Source organism: Coregonus lavaretus (assembly GCF_964263955.1).
Source record: "Coregonus lavaretus genome assembly, chromosome: 1".
Lineage (NCBI taxonomy): Eukaryota > Metazoa > Chordata > Actinopteri > Salmoniformes > Salmonidae > Coregonus > Coregonus lavaretus.
In genome coordinates this window covers 81,379,387-81,398,853 of record NC_139988.1, presented here as the reverse complement: position 1 = coordinate 81,398,853, position 19,467 = coordinate 81,379,387, and positions in this window count along the sequence as shown.

The following is a 19,467-nucleotide window of genomic DNA, read 5'->3' as shown; positions in this document are numbered from 1 at the left end:
GTGGCTCTACAAAGTATTGACTTTGGAGGGGTGAATAGTTATGCACGCTCAAGTTTTCTGGTTTTCTGTCTTATTTCTTGTTTGTTTCACAATAAAACATATTTTGCATCTTCAAAGTGGTAGGCATGTTGCGTAAATCAAATGATACAAGCCCCCAAAAAATCTATTTTAATTCCGGGTTGTAAGGCAACAAAATGTCAAGAGTGGTGAATACTTTCGCAAGCCACTGTATACTTTCACCTAACTGAATGTCTCTAGCCTTTTGTTAAATTTGACAAAACAGTTGAAATTGGTGCTAATGTTGTTCATTGCTAGTTCACCTATTGTGAGTATCCCTTAGCCCAGTGATTCACATAGAGGGCATAGCTAGCTCTGACCTGACCTCTATAGAGCCCCACAGTGTAGGTGGCATAATACCCATAAAACCTAGCAGTCAAACAGGGAAATGGTTCCAATCGTTTTTCCACCATTCATTTTTCCCATAGGGGATTTTAGAAACGCTTAAATTAAGGGTTGTGTTTCGTGTAGGCTTACCCTGGCGTGACGTTTTGATAACCATGTAAATCTCTCTCAGACAACATTACTTTTATAAATATATTCGGCTCTATTTACTCTGATTCTAAGAAATTTAATTAGCATCCAAGTAGACACAATGCAAAACTACAAATCCCTGCAAGCTCCTGCACGTCATCGCTGACTGATACCTTTGCTAACAGTTATTGTGTCAATTTAAAACTTGCACAAGACAGTTCACAAAATTGTCCATTTAAAGAAATGTTGCCTATTTATTCATTACTACATTTAGCTAACATTAGATAGTTAATCCAGAGATTCTTACCTTTGCATTGATTTGGCAGTCTCGTCCAGATCATCATGGCATTTGTAGTTCTTTATGATAACTAATTAGCTGCCAAAGTGGCTTTCATTTTTGGGGGGGTAAATACAGGCGAATATATTGATAAAAGTAATCTTGTCATAGAGATTAACATGATTATCAAAACGTCACGCCAGGGTAAGCCTAAATGAAAAACAGCCCTTATTTTAAGTGTTTCTAAAATCCCCTATGGGAAAAATGAATGGTGGAAAGATTATTGGAACCATTTCCCTGTTTTAGGTTTTATGGGTATTATGACTCATACTGTGGTACTCTATATGGCTCTGATTCGAACAGTTTTTTTAGTCTAACCCTTTCAGCATGCTGTTGTATCCTCATTAGCTAGCCTCATATGTCCCAATGCCCCCTCCTTTCCTCTCCTCGTATCGCTCATGTTTATCAAATGTTAAAAGCGATGGATTCTCTTGTATAGATTTTTACCTTCCAAGTGTCTTTACAGTTGTCATGAAGGGAAGGAGATGTTGTCAAGACTGTTGGAACAAACTGTACATACACAGCCTAAGTGTTGCAATTGCCCTGATGATGACCCTGTCTGTGGGGTGAGTTAGGGTTAAGCGATGCGTGTCCACTGCATCTCACAAAGTCTGTTCACGTCACTGCATCTTGTCAATGAATGTTTCATGTCTTTGGTGATGGATGATGTTTATGTCGTTTTGTTTTTTGGAGAACAGGGAATTTACCAAATGTTGCCGTTAACAGATTGAATAAAGAATGCAACATATTTAAAATATCAATATTCAACGCTTTATTTATTTAGATTTATTTGTATAATACATACACTGAGTATACCAAACATTAGGAACACCTTCCTAATATTGAGTTGCACCCCCCATCCCCCGCCCTCAGAACAGCCTCTTCGTCAGGGCATGGACTCTACAAGGTGTCGAAAGTGTTCCACAGGGTTGCTGACCCATGTTGACTCCAATGCTTCCCACAGTTGTGTCAAGTTGGCTGGATGTGCTGTGGGTGGTGGACCATTGTTGATACACACGGGAAACTGTTGAGTGTGAAAAACCCAGCAGCGTTGCAGTTCTTGACACAAACCAGTGCGCCTGGCACCTACTACCATACCCTGTTCAAAGGCACTTAAATCTTTTGTTTTGCCCATTCACCCTCTGAATAGCACACACTGTATACACAATCCATGTCTCAATTGTCCCAAGTCTTAAAAATCCTTCTTTAACCTGTCTCCTCCCCTTCATCTACACTGATTGAAGTGGATTTAACAAGTGACATCAATAAGGGATCATAGCTTTCACCTGGATTCACCTGGACAGTCTATGTCATGGAAAGAGCAGGTGTTCCTAATGTTTGGATCACCTGTTACGATCTGGGCTGTCATTCCACAGCCACCCATAGAAGGAGCCACCACCACAGTGACATTTTCCTAAAAAGAAGACAGGCCGGATTTGAAGCCAGAAATACAGACAACAAGCCACTAGCTGGCCCCTGGTGAATGCCTTGTGGTGACTATAGCGTCCCTGGGTCTGCAGAGGCCAAATGCGTCAGAGGCCTGAGCACTCCCACTGGGGCTTAAGAATACAGACAGAGGATTCTACGTAATGATGTTCTGGCAAGAACACAGAATGGAACTATAATGGAGAACATTCCAGCGACCAGGACTCAGTGTTTCCTATGATGGGTTGGTGATGGGTTTAGGGGACTGTATGTGTGTGTCTCTGTAAATAAGTAGCCTTGCATGAGCCGGAATGGCTTATAGGAGCAGGAGCCTGTTCTGTTTCTGTAGCGAGGCAGTATGATATACAAGTACACCCCCTGGACAGGATGCTAGTCTATCGCAGGGCCTTACCCCCAATCTATCTCCTTAATGCTGAGTGCCAAGCAGAGACGCATCAGGTGCCATTTTTACAGTCTTTGCTATGACTCAGCTGGGCATTGAACTCCCAATCTCAGGGCGGACAATAACCACAAGGCCACTGAGCTGGCACTGTGTGTCTCTGTGGATAAGGAGTAAACCTCAATTATGAGACAGAACCTTTTGTGGAAAAAGCACATTGTCCAGTCACTCAAACACTGGAAAACAAGTTGGAAAAACAGGCAAGAGAGTGATAGAGAGAGACATCACTGACGAGTAAACAACCCAGGTACATCATACACCCAACCTCTGGGCTCCCTCTAAACTGTTGTTCATTTCCTCACCATCTTTCCGTTTTTCTTTTTCCGCTCTGTCTATGCGCTGCGTAGAAGAAGAGAGCCATCCGTCTGTTGTTGAGACAGCGTGCTTCCCAGCACCGACTGGTCCACCACTGAAGTGTTGTACTTTGGTCCTCACAAATTGCAAGGCATCGTCTCTGTTTTTCCAATGAAGTCTTTATTGTAACGATAATGTGCTTTAATTTTGATTCGGGTAAAAGCGGGAACATTTCTCCATGACTACTGAAATGACATGGAACATTAAAGAGTTGTGATGATCCTGCATGTGACTAACTGCTTCCAGACCTGTGTTATGTGTGTTGTCTTAGATGATAGTGTAAACAGCTGAGTTAGGTGCTCCTACTGTTCTCTTTACCTACCTACCTGCCTACCTACTTACCTACCTACCTACCTACCTGCCTGGCCTACTGTACTCTTTACCTACCTGGCCTACTGTTCTCTTTACCAACCTACCTGCCTGGCCTACTGTACTCTTTACCTACCTGGCCTACTGGTCTCTTTACCTACCTACCTGCCTGGCCTACTGTACTATTTACCTACCTGGCCTACTGTCATCTTTACCTACCTACCTACCTACCTACCTACCTACATGGCCTACTATTCTATTCTCTTGACCTACCTACCTACCTACATGGCCTACTATTCTCTTTACCTACCTACCTACCTACCTACCTACCTACCTACCTACCTACCTACATGGCCTACTATTCTCTTTACCTACCTACCTACCTACCTACCTACCTACCTACCTACCTACCTACCTACCATTCTCTTGACCTACCTACCTACCTACATGGCCTACTATTCTCTTTACCTACCTACCTACCTACTACCTACCTACATGGCCTACTATTCTCTTTACCTACCTGCCTACCTACCTTCCTACCTACCTACCTACCTGGCCTACTGTTCTCTTTACCTACCTACCTACATGGCCTACTATTCTCTTTACCTACCTACCTACCTACCTACCTACCTACATGGCCTACTGTACTCTTTACCTACCTACCTACCTACCTACCTACCTACCTACCTACCTACCTACCTACCTGGCCTCCTGTCTCTTTACCTACCTACCTACCTAGCTACATGGCCTACGACACTGAACGATTGCCCATTAACTGCCGATTACATCCCACGCTATCGGACAGAGATATACTTTTCACACTACAGTATTACATTATTTCATACTAATTTAACATATTTCTCACTCACCTCGGTTTCCTGGAAATATTATTCAATTCGAAGAGAGAGTTATGATGATTCACACATTGGGAAAAGAGAGACAGGGAGGAAGATTGCGATGGGGGTGTATAATAGCGATGCACAAAGAAAGTCTGAGATGGTTCTTCTATTGTGCACATTACAGTATAATGACGAATATATCCTAATATCAGCTCTTGGCTGTTTGTCAGCTTGACAGTAGCAGCAGGCATGTGGAGGCAGTCTAAAAGGAGAGGAAACTTCCTCTACGGTGGATGACGTGCCACTCTGTGCATCTTTAATCGGTGTAGATGTGATTTGTGATGTGAAGGGTGGGGTGAGGAGGGCAGTCAACCAAGTCTATGTACACAGCTACTGTGAGAGGCTTGTTTCATTACCGGTCATGGACTGGCAGGGCTTATGCATCTGTTGTGGAAAATTTTCAGTTACACACACACACACACACACACACATACACTCTGTACACACACAGAGACACACACAGAGAGAGAGACACAAACACAGACACAAACACAGACACAAACACACACACACACACTCGGTGTCCATTCATCCTCCAACAGCCTCCCCTTAATTGGGTTACAGTAGCTGAGAGGGCTGTGACACAACTGTTTGCTCAGTGGGTCACTAATATAATACATCTCTTGGACACTGACACTGAGCCATCACAACACAATCACATAGAGTTACAGTAACACAACAGACATTGTTTATCAGAACACAACCAGATTATCTGAGTGACCACAACACAAGGACCGACCTACAACAAGGCAGTTGAATTGAAGGTTTTACAAGGAAAGATGTGACAGAGCATGTTTGGCCGTTTGCAGTAACATCGTTTTTTAATGTGATTATTTTTGCCTTGGTGCATCCTACCTTTCCAACACCTACAACAACCAATTATAGGTCATTGGGTCAGAATATACGGTATTAGAATATGTATATAAGCAGTACACATTGATATCCAAGAGGTTGGTGGGTCAACACAACACGAGTCATTCATGTCTATAGCTAATTACATCAGTCAGAGCAGTGGGCTGGGTGGAGGTTTCCATAGACTGGTGGCATAAATAATACAACAAGCTTAGCGCAATAAGGAAAACAACATTACAATCAATCCATACAATGCGAAGGCATACAGACATTAACTTCACTCATTGACACATACACACATTAGATGTGATTGTTATGCAGCTTGGGTGGAACTGTGGGTAGATTAGACCATCACGAAATCTGAATCACCCAGCCCCGAGGCATGAAGAAAGACGCATGAATGGTAAAAATATTGGGCATTTTTTCATTTTATTTCGAGGAATTGTGACTCACACGTGGAGCAAATTTCCTTATTGGGAGGTTGAAGGAGATTTGAGGTCTTAAGGGGTATTCTTCAGATTTGAATCTTCTATGAGACATCGTATGCAGGGAAACACAAGTCCAAAATAGACACGTTTTGTCTTGGCATTTCATACTTGTGTCTAAATATACAATAGCCCATACCAGACAGACTCACAGATTGACGTCCTTTAGTATCAGCTGAGCAGATGGAGGATTTAACACAGAGAACACACACAGTGTGACACCAGGAATGATGACATGGTGTGTGTGTGTGTGTGCGCCTGCGTACGTGAAAGCATGTATACTTGCGTGATTGCATGTCTTGCTTATGTGTGCGTGTCTGTCTGCCTTTGGGAAATGGGTCACGATGTTAGGCCTTGTAATATATATTTAAACTCTTCACTAGAAAATGCTACCATCATGCTCCCTATAGAACTCCCTTAACAAGGGGTACATCAAATTGCTTAATTTTACAGCCAGAATTACACTAGTAAGACTGCTACTATTACTATTGAAGGACTCAAATACCCTAAGGGATTAGCAGCAGTTATTAACAATTTCAGTAGGACAGAGAAAATGACTAGGCAGGGAAATTATCATTATAGTCACGTCACAGTAGCAGTCTATTCGAAAGCTTTAATAACATTTCAATACATTTGTTTCTGCAGAGCACGGGTGAAGCATCACCATCCTGGATCCATATGCTATTTCATTGGAAACACACATGGCTGTCCCTCTGCCTGATGTGGGGGTATTTTAGGCTCATTATTAACTGTTAGTGGCTTGTTTTCTCTTTTTCACACTCTGTCTTTGGAGCACCGAGAACGTATGGACAGAGATTAAAGGCAGCTATTAACTTGGCCACAAGGCTTCCAGCTTGAACTCGATCACCAACCCACAGTGTCCCACGCTCCTTCTCCCTTGTGGAGGGAGTGCCAATCCATCCATGACTAGCGCCCGCTAAATATACATACACACATGCACGTGTACGCACACGCACGTCCCATCATCACACACTCTGATTCATTCATGCTACTACCAGTGCCAGTGATGGTGTGTATCCGTCTCCAACACCTAAACACCTTGAGAAAACACACACACTCACTCAGAATGGATCTTAGACACGTGTAGCGTGTCAACCTGCATAATACGCTACTGATCACGCATGCACTTGCACACATGCCACAATTTTGCAGCAGTAATTTTAATGTGGCATTCTGAGGGTTTACCCATTGTAAAGTTTACACATTGTAATCTATGTAGTCCATAGAGATGTCTTATGTACATGACTATATGCCAAACGGCTGAATCACAACGAGACAATCTATAGAGCCAACAAGTGACTCACTGTTATTTGCCAATTGAACAGTTTAAGTGCGTGCAACACTAACAGTCGTTTTGATCAACAGGGACATTTCACAAATTAGCGTTCAGGCAGAGAATAGAGAGAATTAAGACACTTTAGAAGGCCGGCACGACACAGTCGGGAAATTGAGTTAGTCTAATGCAATAAAAAATGCAGAAACAGTGGGGCGCACTCAAAATGTAGGTCTCTAAGTACCTCAGTGCCCTAATCTCCTCACTTAACGAAAACAAATGTGACAGACACTGCATGTCTATCCTTCTGGGAATGAATAAGAGGATGATTCCTTGAAACCCTTGCTGTGTCTATGATTGGTTCATGCTGCTTCAATATGTGTAATTGCCAAGAGGCAACAATTGAGCTCTATTACTAACGCAGTATAGAGAGGGGCTGTGGGAGATAAATGGGTAGAAAATATGTTTGGAGGATGCAGGAGCCTTAAAACCTCAATTTGTAGCCCAATGTCCGGTTGTTTCAGAATCATTTATCGGAAGTGGTGGCATTTTGTTGTTCCATTATCTAAAGTGTGTATTTTCACTGCTGACTGAGAAAGCGTTTGTGTCAAAAACGTTGTAGGTTTCTCACAGCCATACAGGAGCAATAGTTTACTGGAATATTTCAGAATTATCTTTGAGTGTTTTAGTTCCATTAGTGCTGAGCAAATGCTCCTTCACCAAACTGTAAAACCTTAGGAGTACCATATTCCTTTTCATCTAGCAGTTACACAGTATGGAGTTACACAGTATGGATTAAGCTCCAGACTTGGCCAAAACGTTATCACTAAATTGCCATGCTACAAAGGACAACATTTTCGACATGAGCTGTCGGTTAGGGCTGGTGGCGACCATCTAGACCAGTGTTACTCAACTCCAGTCCTCAAGTACCCCCAACAGCACACATTTTTGTTGCAGCCCGGGACAAACATACCTCATTCAACTCATTTAGGGCTTGATGATTAGTTGACAAGTTGAATAGGTGTGCTTGTCCAGGGTTAGAATAAAAATGAGTACTGTTGGGGGTAAATGAGGAATGGAGTTGGGAAACACTGATCTAGGTTGTATGGTTTGTAGACGGTTTGGATTGTGTCCAAACTTGTGACTGGCTGCACTATACCACAATCATTGGGATACAGAACATTTAAGGTAAAAAAAGCTATTTCTCTCAGAAAGTCCACTGAAACAATCCCTTCAACGGAACAGCGGCGAGAACAGTAGTGACGACATCAGCGGTCACAGCGAACGTGCAGTCAACGAAAGAGTGGTCAACGAGAGGCTCTCCAAGGGGCCTTGGACTATGTCAAGGACGTGTACTCTTTGTTTCTGTTTCTCTCTCTCCTCCTTTCTCTGTCATTATTTTAACACAAACACACAGGCACACTAATGCATTTACTCATGGTCAGAGAACAGGAATGTATGAGAAGAATGTGCCCTTTTCCCTACAGAAACCAACAGAGATGTGTCAGATTACAGATATCAAGTGGGGGCAGTTACAGTGCCTTCAGAAAGTATTTGTACCCCTTGACTTATTCCACATTTTGTTGTGTTACAGCCTGAATTCAAAATGGATTAAATATTTTTTATCTCTCACCAATCTACAGACAATACCGCATAATGACAGAGTGAAAACATGTTTTTCAAAATTTCTGGCAAATTTATTGAAAATGAAATACATAAATATCTAATTTACATAACTATTCACACCCCTGAGTCAATACTTTGTAGAAGGACCTTTGGCAGCAATTACAGCTTTGAGTCGTCTTGGGTATGTCTGTATCAGCTTTGCACATCCTGATTTGGGGATTTTCTCAAGCCCTGTTAAGTTAGGTAGGGTGCGGTGGTGAACAGCAATCTTCAAGTCTTTCCACAGATGTTAAATGGGAATCAAGTCTGGGCTTTGGCTGGGCCACTCAAGGACTTTCACATTCTTGTTCTGAAGCCATTCCAGTGTTGCTTTGGCTATATGCTTGGGGTCATTGTCCTGTTGGAATGTAAATCTTTGCCCCAGACTAAGGTCGTTTGCACTCTGAAGCAGGTTCTCATCAAGGATCTTCCTGTATTTGGCTCCATTTATTATTCCCTTTATCTTTACCAGTCTCCCAGTCCCTGCCGCTGTAAAGCATCCCCTTAGCATGATGCTGCCACCACCATGCTTTACAGCAGGGATGTTGTTAGACGGGTGATGAGCTGTGCCTGGTTTTCTCCAGACATAGCGCTTTGCATTCAGGCCAAAGTGTAAATGTTTTGTCTCATCAGACCACAGAATCTTTTGCCTTATGCTTTCAGTCTTTCACAAGCCTTTTTGCAAACGCAGGCATGCTGTCAAGTGGCTTTTTCTCAGGAGTGGCCACTCTCCTGTAAAGCCCAGATTGATGAAGTGCTGTAGAGATTATTGTCCTTCTGGCAGGTTCTCCCATCTCAGCCATGGAACTATATAGTTCTGTCAGAGTGGTCATTGGGTTCTTGGTCACCTCCCTGACCAAGGTCCTTCTTGCCCGGTTGCTCAGTTTGGTCGGACGGCCAGCTCTAGGCAGAGTCTATGTAGTTCCATATTTTTTCAATTTCCCAATGATGGAGACCAGTGCTCTTAGAAACGTTCAACACTCTACCAATTGTTTCATACCCTTCCCCAGATATATGCCTCATTACAATTCTATCTCGAAGATCTATGGACAGTTCGTTGGACTTCATGGTATAGTTTCTGCTCTGACATGCACTGTCAACTGTGGGACCTTATATAGACAGGTGTGTTTCTTTTTAAATCATGTCTAAACAATTGAATTGGCCACAGGGGAACTCCAATCAAGTTGTAGTGACATCTCAAGGATGATCAAAGGAAACTGGATGCACCCGAGCTCAATTTGGAGTGTCTTAGCAAAAGGTTGTGAATACTTATGTAAATGAGATATTTCTGTATGCGTACTGAGTATACGAAGAGGCAGGACGCAGACGCAGGAATTAACAATGTCAAGGTTTACTTAACAATGAGAAATAACAAACATAAAGTAAACTACACGAAGCTTAACAATCACACACAACATCATCCAGAACAGTCCAGGGCTAAACAGGGGTGGTGATGAGATGATGAGGTGCAGGTGCGCTGGAGGTGATTAGGGTGCGTTGGGTTTCCATTCCGGTGTTGCAGAGGTGGTACGCTCACACCGGTGGCTCAGTAGACTGGCGAATCAGAGCGCCGGAGGGGAGCAACGGGAGGAGACGTGACGATTTCAGTTTGTTAGAAATTCTAAAATTCCTAAAAATATGTTTTCAATTTGTCATTTTGGGGTATTGTGTGTAGATAGGTGAGAGAAAAAAATCAATCTAATCAATTTTGAACTCAGGCTGTAACACAACAAAATGTGGAATACCTCAAGGGGAATGAATACTTTCTGAAGGCACTATATATGCAGCAATTAACTGTATAGGAACGGCATAATTTGCTCACGTAGATGTTTCATGATATGACATAACAGATTCCAATAAAAACATTGCACATCCAAATCTGGTATTTCTGCAATTCTGAAAAGCAGCGAGGATGCCTCGTACATTGAGTCGACTGAAGGGTCAATCTTTCAGCGTAGCCAATCACAGAGGAGAATAACCATACACACAAGAGGTTGTGGCTCATACCATATTTCTATAGAATATCCCCTCCATAGAAATATAATACGAATAATGTAGCAATCACAGCCATTACCATAGGGGTGGGTAATGTTAACCATTACCATAGGGGTGGGTAATGTTAACCATTACCATAGGGGTGGGTAGTGCTAGCCATTTATTTTATTTTTTTACTAGGCAAGTCAGTTAAGAACAAATTCTTATTTACAATGACGGCCTACACTGGCCAAACCCGGACGACACTGGGCCCTATGGGACACCCAATCACGGCCGGTTGTGATACAGCCTGGAATCGAACCAGGGGGTCTGTAGTGACGCCTCAAGCACTGAGATGCAGTGCCTTAGACCGCTGCGCCACTCGGAAGCCCATAGGGGTGGGTAGTGTTAACCATTACCATAGGGGTGGGTAATGTTATCCATTACCATAGGGGTGGGTAATGTTAGTATTTAAAAGTGCAGGATACGAACATACACATTCCTCATCCCAATGGACATTACTGTAAGTATTTGCAGGTCCATTATCATATAATAACCTGTTTTGGTACACATTGAGGTGGATGAGTTGAGTGGGAGTTCAAGGCTTCCAGTTCCCCTCCGATTCACCTCGCTTTGAGCTTTATTGTGATGGATGTTATGTAACTGCAAACAACGTATTCATTGTGTGTTATGTCGTCAACATACTGTATGGACACACACAATGTATTTGATTTACAAAGTGCAAAACATCTATATGGTTGTCACTTATTCATGGATCAGTATTGTGTATGAATGATATACACTGAGTGTACAAAACATTAGAAACTCTTTCCATGACAGATTGACCAGGTGAATCCAGGTGAAACCAATGACTCCTTATTGATGTCACTTGTTAAATCCACTTCAATCAGTGTAGAGAAAGGTGAGGAGATTTTTAAGCCTTGAGACAATTGAGACATGGATTGTGTATGTGTGCCATTCAGCGGGGGAATGGGCAAGACAAAATATTTAAGTGCCTTTGAACGGGGTATGCCAGGCACACCGGTTTGTGTGAAGAACTGTTTTTCAACTCAATATTAGGAAGGTGTTCCTAATGTTTGGTATACTCAGTGTAGAAGGCTTTGACTGAGAATCAATCAATCCGTTATTTGTATAGAGTTTAGAAATGCATGTGACACTGTGTGTGTGTGTGTGTGTGTGTGTGTGCTGAGCTGAGCTGCAGGTGGGAGATGTTGAACACTGTGGGAAGGTTATTATAAGAGATAGTGAGAGAGAGAGGAGAGCACATTTCACTCTGTGACTGAGTGCTGGGTCACTGAGATAAGCAGGCTAAGCTTTTCCATCCCCCCATACTCATGTACGCAGGCAGGCCAACGCATCCCCCCCTTAGATATCAATTGATATCTATGGTATACCACCACACAATCAAGAGGTATGCACACATAATAACTAGACACAGCTAGATCAAATCAAACGTATTCGTCACGCACACAGTTTACAGCATGTACATAAGGTGACAGTGAAATGCTTGCATGATCATACACACGCGAGCAGTTACGTACACAAAGCACGACGAACAAGTTGACACTGAAAAACGTTCACTTATGCACTTGCAGTTACAGTGCTACTAGAACAATCATACACGGAAACCCTTTGACATTCTCCGAGGTCTTTAATGCGTGCACACTGGGTCATATCTTAGCCATAACTGTACGTTATGTACACCGACGCACAGGTGTTCAAACAGGCCCAAACATGGTGGAACACTGTGTCTTACCCCTGCCCTCTCTGGCACAGATAAGACCACACTATCGGCTCCACAGAATGTGTGATGTGTCTCTGTTCCTCCATTGAAAATGCTGCCTAGCTAGCCCCTTTCAACTGCCACTGTGTCAGTCTGACATACAAGCTGGTCGCTGTCTCAAGTACAGGCAGGTCACCCGTGATACAAGTCAGTATTCGACGTCCGTCCATGTCTGAGGACGTCGGGAGATGGCGTGGAAACCGGCCACTAGGGGTCAACAGTGAGCGATGTTACCTTCAAGCAGGTTTCGGTTTTGCTAGGGCGTTGTGGACGGGAATGATTCCAAAGGTTGCATATTTGAATCCAGCGATAGAAAGTTGTTTTTGATATTTTTGTTTTAAGCCTATCCCAAACCTTAACTCACTCTTACCTTAACCATTCGGGGTTAATGCCTAACGTTAAGAATTCGGATTTAATGCCTAAACTTAACCCTAACTTTAGACATTTCGGAGTTAAAGCCTAAACTGAACCTTAAACACTTAGAAATTTGATGTTTGGATCAACTTCGAAATTTGACTGTCACGCCCTGGCTCTGGGGACTCTTTAATGTTGAGCCAGGGTGTTAGTTTCTATGTTTTGTGTTTCTATGTTGGCCGGGGTGGTTCTCAATCAGAGGCAACGTGAATCAGCTGTTGCTTGTTGTCTCTGATTGGGAACCATACTTAGGTAGTCGTTTGGCATTTGTGTGGTGTGGTATCTTGTTCCGTGTAGGTTTGTGTTGGTGAACCTGTGGACTTCATGTATCGTTTGTTGTTTTTATTCGTGTGTTGTACATCTAATAAATCATGTACGCTTATCACGCTGCGCCTTGGCCCGTTTCATCTAATGACGATCGTGAAAGAAGATACCACCTCGGCTGGGTCAAGCAGTGTGAAGAGGAGAGAGAGGTTGGACTTGGGAGCAGAGGATGGAGAGTCTGGCGAGAGCCATAGAGGCCATATCCACGGGGGAGAGACAAGCCCAATACATTTTTAGGGGGGGGCTCACACCGTGGACGACGGGGCTGCTGGAGGCAGATAAGGGGCGAGTTTGTGGACAAGGAGAGAAGGCCACCGGGTTACGGGAGCCATTGGTGATTAGAGGGAAGGAAAGTGTAGAGGCACGGCGAGAGGTACTGAAGTGTGTTGCCAGTCCAGTCCGGCCCGTTCCTGATCCCCGTATAAGGCCAGTGGTGTGTGTTCCCAGTGCGGTCCGGCCTGTTCCTGTCCCTCGCACCAAGCCTGTGATGCACGTCGCCAGCCCAGCCCGGCCTGTTCCTGCCCCTCGCACCAAGCCAATGGTGCGCTTCGCCAGTCCGGTCCGGCCTGTTCCTGCTCCCCGCACCAAGTCAATGGTGCGCGTCGCCAGCCCGGCCCGGCCTGTTCCTGCTCCCCACACCAAGCCTATGGTGCGCGTCGCCAGCCCAGCCTGGCCTGTTCCTGCTCCCCGCACCAAGCCTATGGTGCGCGTCGCCAGCCCGGCCCGGCCTGTTCCTGCTCCCCGCACCAAGCCTGTGGTGCGCGTCGTCAGCCCGGTCCGGCCTGTTCCTGCTCCCCGCACCAAGCCAGTGGTGCGCTTCGTCAGCCCGGTTCGGCCCGTCCCTGCTCCCCGCACCAAGCCAATGGTGCGCGTCGTCAGCCCGGTCCGGCCCGTCCCTGCTTCCCGCACCAAGCCTGTGGTGCGTGTCGTCAGTCCGGCACAGCCCGTGCCCGTTTCACAGGTGCCTGGTCAGGTACCGGTCAGCTGCTCCACACCGGAGCCTAAGCAATCCGCTCCACCGATGTCCAGTCCAGCTCCAGCCAGCGGGGCCAGAACAGACCAGGGGCACTACGGGGGGGTTGTTAGAGGGTGTGGGTCACGCCCGGAGCCGGATCCGCCGCTGAGGTGGAATGCCCACCCGGTCCCTCCTGTGGTGTTTGATTGGCGCGGTCGCAGTCCGCGCCTTTGGGGGGTGGGGGGGGGGGTACTGTCACGCCCTGGCTCTGGGGACTCTTTAATGTTGAGCCAGGGTGTTAGTTTCTATGTTTTGTGTTTCTATGTTGGCCGGGGTGGTTCTCAATCAGAGGCAACGTGAATCAGCTGTTGCTTGTTGTCTCTGATTGGGAACCATACTTAGGTAGTCGTTTGGCATTTGTGTGGTGTGGTATCTTGTTCTGTGTAGGTTTGTGTTGGTGAACCTGTGGACTTCACGTATCGTTTGTTGTTTTTGTTCGTGTGTTGTACATCTAATAAATCATGTACGCTTATCACGCTGCGCCTTGGCCCGTTTCATCTAATGAACGTCTTATTCTGACGTGAGACTGTGATCGCTTGTAGCTCAAGTAAGGGTGATGATGTTGGTATGATGATGATGATGATGACGACCACCATCGTCAACGTCATCATCTTCATTATTCCCCATTGTTGCAGATTTCTGGCAAATGTCTACATACCTGTTCTTTCCATGTGGGTCTGCAGAACACGGTAGAACATTCAGTGTTCAATTTAGAGAAACTCAGACAGAGAGAGAGAGAAACAGACAGACATTGCCTTGAAATGTAACACTTTTGTTCCATACTAATGGGCCCGTTTGAACGGAAGATAAAACTATATTTCCCTGAACAAAAACACAATAGTGAATGTTCCATGAATAAGTAAGTGTTAAATTATGATTTTACATTTGGACACAAAGAGGGCAATTGGTTTCTTCTTGGAATTCATTTTGGCGAATCATTTCAGCGCCACACGTCCTTAGACAATACAGTAAGTACTGCTGCTTGTGCTGTAGCTACCCACCAACCTTGATCTATGCAGTGAAGAAAGATAGGACAGAGTGTTTAAGGGGATAGGAGAGAGGGAGTTATAAAGGACAACACAGAAAGATAGGACAAGGTGAGTCATGAAGGATGGTAAGTAATATGGAGGCAAAGGAGATGCCGCCAAGCTATACCTTTTGCAACAAAAACAACTTTATGTTAAGATGTAACAAACATCGTGACCACCACCAAGGAAACCCTTATAGAAACCTTTAGACAACTCTAGACACAGCCAGCGTTCTGTGGCATTGTGTTGTGTGACAAAACTGCACATTTTAGAGTGGCCTTTTATTGTCCCCAGCACAAGGTAAACCTGTGTAATGATCATGTTGTTTAATCAGCTTCTTGATATGCCACACTGGTCAGGTGGATGGATTCTTCTTTCACATGCTCCAGTTCTCTGGGCATTTACACTGAAACAGTCTGACAATGGGCCAGTGTTATGCATTTAGCACAGACCAACTCTGTCAGTGTCATAAGGCCCCAAGCCAAATAAACCACATTTACCATCTTCCTTCACTGACATAGTCAATACGTTAGAATCTAACTTACATACAAGGTCTCACACACCGTCTTTCTGTTGAGTGCACAGAAACATCAATACTAAAGGCAAAGTCACAGCGACAGTAGCTTGTGTCTGGTCTGCACCACAAGAAGAGAGACTTTGCAGAATAACCCTCTGACAGTAAGGTCACATGATCAAAATAACAATTGTGTCTCCTATTGGCAAAGAGTCCTCTGTTGACTGTTGACATAAACACATACCAAAGGAGGTTACTGTATCATAGAAGGGTATCTGACGTCCATCTCCCTTACAGCCGTGCACAGTAATTTACTGTTACAAGCCTGTGAACTCATCAGAGTGTATTGATGTGGAAAATTAAGTTAGAGAACTCACTTCAAAGACGCCAAACAATAACAACAGAAGGTGCTCCTATGAATACATAATGAGAGAGATCAAGACACACCCGGACTGTCACCTGGACTGTCACCTGTCTGTGAAGACTAAAATATACTGAACAAAAATATAAACGCAACATGTAAAGTGTTGGTCCCATGTTTCATGAGCTGAAATAAAAGATCCCAGAAATGTTCCATTCACACAAAACGCTTATTTCTCCCAAATGTTGTGCACAAATGTGTTTACATCCCTGTTAGTGAGCATTTCTCCTTTGCCAAGACAATCCATCCACCTGACCGGTGTGGCATATCAAGAAGCTGATTAAACAACATGATCATTACACAGGTTGTCACGCCCTGGCCTACAGAACTCTAGCTAGTTTGGTCAGGGTGTGAATATTCTAGATTTGTATTTCTATGTTGGCCGGTGTGGTTCCCAATCAGAGGCAGCTGTCGCTCGTTGTCTCTGACAGTCCGGCCCGGCCTGTTCCTGCTCCTCGCACCAAGCCAGTGGTGCGCGTCGCCAGTCCGGCACGGCCCGTGCCCATTCCACCGGTGCCTGGTCCGGCACCGGTCAGCGGCTCCACTCTGGAGCCAGAGCAGTCCGCTCCACCGGTGCCTGATCCAGCTCCGGTCAGCGGCTCTACTCTGGAGCCAGAGCAGTCTGCTCCACCGGTGCCTGATCCAGATCCGGTCGGTTGCTCCACTCCGGAGCCAGAGCGGTCTGCTCCACCGGTGCCCAGTCCAGCTCCGGTCAGCAGCTCCACTCCGGAGATGGAGCCGCCACCGAGGCTGGAAGCCCACGCAGACCCTCCCCTATTCAGTCAGGTTTGTGCGGCCGGAGTCCGCACCTTTGGGGGGGGGGGGGGGGGGGGGGTACTGTCACGCTGAACTCTAGCTAGTTTGGTCAGGGTGTGAATATTCTAGATTTGTTGGCCGGTGTGGTTCCCAATCAGAGGCAGCTGTCGGTCGTTGTCTCTGATTGGGAATCATACTTAGGCAGCCTTTTGGCACTGTCTAGTTGTGGGTTCTTGTTCCGTGTAAGGTTTGTTGTGTTGTACCTTTGGACTTCACGTTTCGTTACCTTTGTTGTTTTGTCGAGTGTTTATCGTTAAATAAACATGTACGCATATCACGCTGCGCCTTGGTCCGACCCTTCTTTAAACGAATGTGACACAGGTTTACCTTGTGCTGGGGACAATAATAGGCCACTCTAAAATGTGCAGTTTTGTCACACAAAAGTTTTGAGGGAGTGTGCAATTGGCATGATGACTGCAGGAATGTCCACCAGAGCTGTTGCCAGATAATTGAATGTTAATTTCTCTACCATAAGCCACCTCCAACGTCGTATTAGAGAATTTGGCAGTACGTCCAACCGTCCTCAAAACCGCAGGCCACGTGTAACCACGCCAGCCCACATCCGGCTTCTTCACCTGCAACATCGTCTGAGACCAGCCACCCAAACAGCTGATTAAACTGTGGGTTTGCTCAACCGTAGAATATCTGCACATTGTCAGAAACTGTCTCAGGGAAGCTCATCTGCATGCTCGTCGTCCTCGCCAGGGTCTTGACCTGACTGCAGTGGGCAAATGCTCACCTTTGATGGCCACTGGCACGGCCCCAGTATGCTCTTCATGGATGAATCTCGGTTTCAACTGTACCGGGCAGATGGCAGACAGCGTGTATGGCATCATGTGGGCGAGCGTTTTGCTGATGTCAACGTTGTGAACGGCGAGTGCCCCATGGTGGTGGTGGGTTTATGGTATGGGCAGGCATAAGCTATGGACAACAAACACAATTGCATTTTATCGATAGCAATTTGAATGCACAGAGATTCCGTGATAGATCCTGAGGCCCATTGTAGTACCATTCATCCGCCGCCATCACCTCATGTTTCAGCACGATAATGCACAGCCCCATGTCGTAAGGATCTGTACACAAATGTTTGGAATGCTCTGGATCAACGTGTACTACAGCGTGTTCCAGTTCCCGCCAATATCCAGCAACTTCGCACAGCCATTGAAGAGGAGTCCGACAACGCTCCACAGGCCACAATCAACAGCCTGATCAACTCTATGTGAAGGCGATGTGTCGCGCAATTTAAGGTACAGTTGAAGTCGGAAGTTTACATACACTTAGGTTGGAGTCATTAAAACTCGTTTTTCAACCACTCCACACATTTCTTGTTAACAAACTATAGTTTTGGCAAGTCGGTTAGGACATCTACTTTGTGCATGACACAAGTAATGTTTCCAACAATTGTTTACAGACATATTATTTCACTTATAATTCACTGTATCACAATTCCAGTGGGTCAGAAGTTGACATACACTAAATTGACTGTGCCTTTAAACAGCTTGGAAAATTCCAGAAAACGATGTCATGGCTTTAGAAGCTTCTGATAGGCTAATTGACATCATTTGAGTCAATTGGAGGTGTACCTGTGGATGTATTTCAAGGCCTACCTTCAAATTCAGTGCCTCTTTGCTTGACATCATGGGAAAATCAAAAGAAATCAGCCAAGACCTCAGAAAAAAAATGGTAGACCTCCACAAGTCTGGTTCATCCTTGGGAGCAATTTCCAAATGCCTGAAGGTACCACATTCATCTGTACAAACAATAGTACGCAAGTATAAACACCATGGGACCACGCAGCCTTCATACCGCTCAGGAAGGAGACGCGTTCTGTCTCCTAGAGATGAACAACAGCAAAGGACCTTGTGAAGATGCTGGAGGAAACGGGTACAAAAGTATCTACAGTGAGGGGAAAGAGTATTTGATCCCCTGCTGATTTTGTATGTTTGCCCACTGACAAAGACATGATCAGTCTATAATTTTAATGGTAGGTTTATTTGAACAGTGAGAGACAGAATGACAACAAAGAAATCCAGAAAAACGCATGTCAAAAATGTTATACAGTGAGGGAAAAAAGTATTTGATCCCCTGCTGATTTTGTACGTTTGCCCACTGACAAAGACATGATCAGGCCATAATTTTAATGGTAGGTTTATTTGAACAGTGAGAGACAGAATAACAACAAAAAAATCCAGAAACACGCATGTCAAAAATGTTATAAATTGATTTGCATTTTAATGAGGGAAATAATTATTTGACCCCTCTGCAAAACATGACTTAATACTTGGTGGCAAAACCCTTGTTGGCAATCACAGAGGTCAGACGTTTCGCCACCAGGTTTGCACACATCTCAGGAGGGATTTTGTCCCACTCCTCTTTGCAGATCTGCTCCTAGTCATTAAGGTTTCGAGGCTGACGTTTGGCAACTCGAACCTTCAGCTCCCTCCACAGATTTTCTATGGGATTAAGGTCTGGAGTCTGGCTAGGCCACTCCAGGACCTTAATGTGCTTCTTCTTGAGCCACTCCTTTGTTGCCTTGGCCGTGTGTT